We start from the raw sequence: 6429 nt of genomic DNA, 5'->3' as shown, positions 1-6429 counted from the left end.
TTATGCCAACTATTTGCACCTGTTACATTCTTTATGCAAAATTAAGTCACTGACTGTAAAGCTCCTAAGGGACTTATGTTCTGCCTCAAAAAAATCAGTTGGTGTTTATACATACTGAAATCTGATAGTATGTGCCGTGAAAAGGGATCAGCATGGCTGCTCATCTAGACTGCAGCTATCCGCAAATCCTTGGTTGACGGATAAACTGCTATTTCTTGAGATGGAAATGACATTTCTTAACAGACTTTCATCAGTAGCAGTGTTTGGTAACCCAGCTTAGTTTTGGGGAGCAATTTTAAAATTGCATTTGACATACTCGGTGTTCATGGGGCCATAGCAAATCATGAACTGGAAGAAATGGACACAGTTCACATCAGAACTGAACACAGTTCACATCTGGAACAGTTCATATCATGAACTGGAAGAACTGGATCTAATATACTGGTCATTATCTGATGACATCGGTCATTATCTGATGGGCATTTGGAAACATCTTACTAGGACTCAACAGAGAGCAATAAAATGGTGAGCTTGTAGTTTTTTGCCACTTCAAATGTGTTTTTCTTAAGAGGAATAAAAGCTTTTTGTTTCTAGCTGTTGTTTGTAAACAGAGACAAAAACAAATGCAAGATCCACCTAGGGGAAGGTAATGAAATATTATTAAACAGGGAGAGGGGCAGCTAGGGAGTGACTTTATTTCCATAAGCTTTCTATCCAGGATCATCTACATAACTGCTGGAAGCTCATGCTGAAATGGAAGCAGAGAGGAACAGAGATCAGGACAGAAACAGCATGGACTTGCTTTAAGATCCCCAAAGGTCTGCAGGCATTATAATTAGCTTGGCTTTGGAGGGAAAGAAATGCCTTGAGCTGAAACTGCTTAGCATCCCTATGAGCTAGCAACGTCTGTGTAAATGAAGGGGTTCCTGGGTATCATGGTGATGTGACCACTGATGGTGAGGTAGGGAGAAGAGCTAGCTGAAAATGACAGTAATGACCACAAAAGGCAATAGCTGGAACAAGTATCATGTTTGTGGCAGTGAAACTGAGTAAAAGGTTTAGTGCAAAGAAGTACAGCATGCACCTTTAATCATTGCTAATACAACTGATTTATTCTGCATTGTTAATTCTTCCCAGGTTTATTTTACTTCCCCTTGTCTTTCTACAGGCTTAATCTTCTGAGTGAAAAATGTTGCTTGACAAGAGAGTCAGGGTTCAATGTTCCCAATATTCAAGGTGAGGGGTCAAACTGGAGGCTTTTGCTAGTGCTACGAAGAATCCCTCTGCATTAAAGCCCAGTTCTTGTTTCCATTACCGCAGGGTGGCTTTGTGTTTCAGTCTCAGCAATCCGCGATTCAACAGGTCATTGACAATTCAGTTCTCTTTTTGTTGTGGTTTTTTTTCTTTTCTTTTTTTGAATTACTATCCACCAACACAATAGTTTAAACTGTAGAATTTTTAGTCTCTCAGCAAGGAAGAAGTAAACTGATATATGGAGAGGTCCAAGATTTTTAAGAACTCTGCAACAAAACCTAAAGAGCAGGGCTGGCTTTAACCTCTCTATGCTGAATACTGGTATTTGGTCAGATGAATCTACAGCCTAGAGGAGTAAATCTATATTTTCAGTGGCCTTCCTCAGAGGATGCTTGTTAGAGATACACAAAGAAATCTTTTTTTAGCTATATAACTGATGCTCCAAAGGCACTCAAATTCAGACAGAAAGATCCAATCCTGGTAAAATCTGACAAAAACAGTTCCAGATTTTTGTCTCTAAGCATCTTTGTTCCCAGGCTTCTTTGGATTGTTTCAGAAACTGAACACAGATGAAAAAGGCAGGATTTTAGCTGCTTCCAAATGTAGTTGAATCATTGTCTAATAGGGACTAATAACACCTGCTCTTCTTAGGAGAAGGCAGCTGAATTGACAGATGTCTGTAACAGTTGAATCAGAGTCTACACATTGTGAAATGCAAAGATAAAATACTGTACAAGCCAGAAGATTACAAGTCAGGAGATGACAAACTATGAACAAATGTCAAAGGCACTCTTCTAAACCTAAAAGAACTCATGCTCTAGTCAGTTGTCAGTTCCTATTATTGGGATATTTATTGTCCTATGAAGAATCTAGACTACAACGGAGGATTTCTGTCAGTGAGATAGAGCATATTTATAAAATGCACAGTCTGGAAAGGCAGCATACACTTATGCAGGGAACACAGGCTAAGTATTGCCCACCAGCACACTGGGGCTGGGCTTTGGGACTGCATGCAGAGAGTTTTCATGCATGGGTCAGGCTGATGCTGGCAGCATGGAGTTACTCCCCAGCCTGCTTCTCAGTGTACATTTAAAGCCAGCTCTATGTGGCCGTATCTACAGTCATTCCACTTCAAGGCAAGTCACACTTGAGTAGGAATTTGCACATCTTGAGGATGCATTAATGCCTTGGTTATTGCTGTGCTCTACTGGTACCTATCAATGCACTCTTCATATTTGCTCTCCCCTGTAAGTCCCTTTTGGTTCAGAATTTACCTGCAAAACATTACAGGTAGGAACTGAAGAGAGGTATGAAAAGTCCCCCCTCTCCTTTTTTCCTTTCAAAAATCTCCTTCTATCACTTCCAGATGGAAATGCACCTGCTGTGGACAGCTTCTCATTCCTTGAGTATGAAAGCAGACCCCAGAGATTCTCTCATCCCCTTGCTCTCTCTGTAGAATATACCTGCCCCTTCTGATGATGATCTTAATTTTGTTTTTTCTCTTAGCACCAACTAGTCAGTTTCCATGTCACATTTTTCACTTGGGATTTTCTGCCGGTATGATTTCTGGCAATATGCACATCTGGCAAGCTGCATCTGGAGCTCTGGTTGCGGGAGATCAGCAGGCTGAGTGTTTTGATGAGTAATAGTCACAGATGAACGCCTGTATTCTGATAGCTGCCAAAAAGTTACACAACTACAGATCCCTTGGTCCTTAAAGTTTCCTCTGAGCTGATCCTTTGGTGTAATGCATTTTGTAGCTCAGAATAACCAGCCAAGAAAAGACTGTCAGTGCCTACATGTGCTGTAGGTGTACTCCATATCCTAGATAGAGGTTCAGAGATGCAATCAACTGAGAAGGCAGCAGCTATGACAGCTAGATTTAAGTTGATCACTGGGTGCTAAAATAACCCCTGATAGATGCTGTCAGTTTGCAGAAAACAGACCAAGCTTCAAGCTAGGTTCCTAGTGTTTCAAGCTGGAAAACAGAATCAGCTCTGGAAATGCTACAACTGGAGACTCTAACACCTTTCTTTCCCTCTGCACTGACATAGTTGTCAGCATACTGAGTGGTGAGCAGCGTACGTTTATACCTAGGAGTGCAGGGGTTTAAGTCTCCTCTATCTCAAGAAGTGAGATGGTAGACTAGAAGCCTCAGAAAGGCATAATTTCCCAGCTCGTTAGTGATCTCTGAAAATAGCTATCATCTCCAGTTCCTGCAGGAGATGGTGGAAGCCAGAGGAACCTCTTATTTGCACCTCCGAGCACTGCGTAGGTGTGACCTGGCACCCTTGCGGTGAGTTTTACTGGCAATTATGTGCCATGAAAATTCAGGTATCGGCAGGGTTATGTAAATATAGGTTCTCAGAACAAAAGCAAATTGCCTACTGGCATTGAGCCTAGGGCCTTTTGTGGGTTGTGTCTTGAATTAACACTGAAATACGCCTTGACTATGAGAGAGGACACAGGCTTGTATTGACTCTAATCAGTCTCTTCCCAGTTTTGCCATTCTTAGTAAAATCAGTTACAAATTTAGTGGGAATACTGTGCATTTATATATTGCCATATTTATCAAATGTGCAACATTCTATCACTGTTCCTTCAGAAGGCCATAACAGAGAAAAGAACCATGAAAACAGGATGTTCTAGTTGTACTAAACAATTGAAATTGTAATTCAGCATTCTGCGGAAGATAGCAAGATAGAAATAGCTTAACCTGTATCATGTTTCCCACTGTCAGACAGCATGTTATTGCAACTGCATTCCAATAAATATATATATTTAAAAACTAATATCTGTATTTAACAAGGGCAAGTGTAGAGTCTTGCATCTGGGGAAGAACAACCCCATGTACCAGTACAGGTTGGGGGGTGACCTGCTGGAAAGTAGCGAAGGGGAAAGGGACCTGGGGGTCCTGGTGGATAGGAGGATGACCATGAGCCAGCAATGTGCTCTTGTGGCCAAGAAGGCAAATGGCATCTTAGGGTGCATTAGAAAGGGAGTGGTTAGTAGGTCAAGAGAGATTCTCCTCCCCCTCTACTCAGCCTTGGTGAGGCCGCATCTGGAATATTGCGTCCAGTTCTGGGCCCCTCTGTTCAAGAAGGACAGGGAATTGCTTGAAGGAGTCCAGCGCAGAGCCACAAAGATGATTAAGGGAGTGGAACATCTCCCTTATGAGGAGAGGCTGAGGGAGCTGGGTCTCTTTAGCTTGGAGAAGAGGAGACTGAGGGGTGACCTCATCAATGTTTACAAATATGTGAAGGGTAGGTGTCAGGATGATGGAGCTAGGCTTTTTTCAGTGATATCCAGTGACAGGACAAGGGGCAATGGGTGTAAACTGGAGCATAGGAAGTTCCACGTTAACATCAGGAAGAACTTCTTTACTGTAAGAGTGACAGAGCACTGGAACAGGTTGCCCAGGGGGGTTGTGGAGTCTCCTACACTGGAGATATTCAAGGCCCGCCTGGACAAGTTCCTGTGTGATGTACTGTAGGTTACCCTGCTCTTGCAGGGGGGTTGGACTAGATGATCTTTTGAGGTCCCTTCCAACCCTTGGGATTCTGTGATTCTTTACTCTTTAATTAGTTCTTACATCAGGAAAAAGGGTGAGTGGGCATTGGAACAGGCTTCCCGGGAAAATGGTGGAATCACTGTCCCTGGGAGTGTTCAAAAACTGCGTAGATAAGGTCCTTAGTGACATGGTTTAGTGGTGGACTTGGCAGTCCTGGGGTAAACATTGGACTCAATGATCTTAAGGGTCTTTTCCAACCTAGATGATTTTATTCTATTCTATGAGTAAACAGTCACATTCAGAGGGATCAACCACACAACCAAGCAGTTCACACTCTCATTTCTCACAGCTTGGATGCTCCAGCTGGTTTTAATTGCAGTGTCCAGCTCCCCTGTATATTGTCTCAGGGTATTCAAAGGAAAACAGCTAAAACTACATGGCACAATTTAAGAACTGGTCACCCAGAGGATGAGAAAGGTGACCAATGACAGCCATGAAAGTTTTCTGGTAGGAAGAAAAAGCGGTGTTGAGGCCACCTGAATCCACAGGTCCTGAAGCCGCTTATGACACCGACTTTCATATTGAGCAATGTAAGACTGTCTACACCACAGTAGCCATGACAGGAGATTGCCTGATGCCACTGTCTTAATAGCTCGTGTCTAGTCCTCTAGTAGACAAACCTGGATCTTGCTATGGGGTGGTGAGATTCACCCACTGAACAGCCCTGTGATCACTGCCCAGTGAATCACCAGTGATGGTGCCATTGTAGGGTGAATCTGCACACCTCTTCTGTAGAAGAGTCTTGGAGAAATGACATTATAAATGGTTAAGATGAATAGATGTGTCTCCTCTGAATCTACCAGGCTCTTTGCAAAAACAAGCTGGTTTTGAATACCGGAAAGTTCATTTGCTTTATTTTCACATTTCAGCCTCTCTTTTACCTTTTAAAATGTTTTTAATTTTCTCACATAGTCCAATTCAAAGTACTACTTGCTACCACTGGACTATTAATTGCCATTAAATACACCATTCTTCCACTGGAAAACGTAAGTCAGACTACCTTAAGCTGGTATCTACCATTTGAACATTTAAATACAATTAATAGATTTGTAGGCCAAAACGTAATACTTTTGTGTACTAGTTCAATAGTGACAAGTACTGTGCAATAGCCCCATAGAAAAGAACTGACCTGTCACAAGTTAATCTACACACAGCAGGATAAAAGCTGTCGTTCCCATACTTCCATACTTTAAATGCTTTGGCTAATGAGCTTTTATTAAGAGCAATCCTGTTTCCACTGGACTGAAAAAAAAAGCTTTAAACGATTTTAACTGAGGAGCTATCATCAGGACAATCCAGGTCTGAATTTTGAATTTTGGGTGGCCAAAGCCTTTAACATAAAATGAAATAGAAACAACTCATTCTATTATGATATTCTGGTTATTGGATATTAAAATTGTTTACAAGTAAGCATCATTATCCTAATTTCAAATGTAGGAAAACTGAGGAACACCAAGCATTTAAACAAGCTTAGGCTCCTTGTTCAACACTGTATTCACTAGTCCTACTGCCTACTAATTTAGTAGCAGAAAATATTTACTTGCAGAAAAAAAAAGTCATTTTTTTTGCTGGGAAGAACTTTTCTGAGTCAGATCCTGAACCAC

This window comes from Lathamus discolor, chromosome 1 (assembly GCF_037157495.1).
Source record: "Lathamus discolor isolate bLatDis1 chromosome 1, bLatDis1.hap1, whole genome shotgun sequence".
Taxonomy (NCBI): Eukaryota; Metazoa; Chordata; class Aves; order Psittaciformes; family Psittacidae; genus Lathamus; species Lathamus discolor.
The sequence above is the reverse complement of the archived record's forward strand: the minus strand, read 5'-3'. Positions refer to the sequence as shown.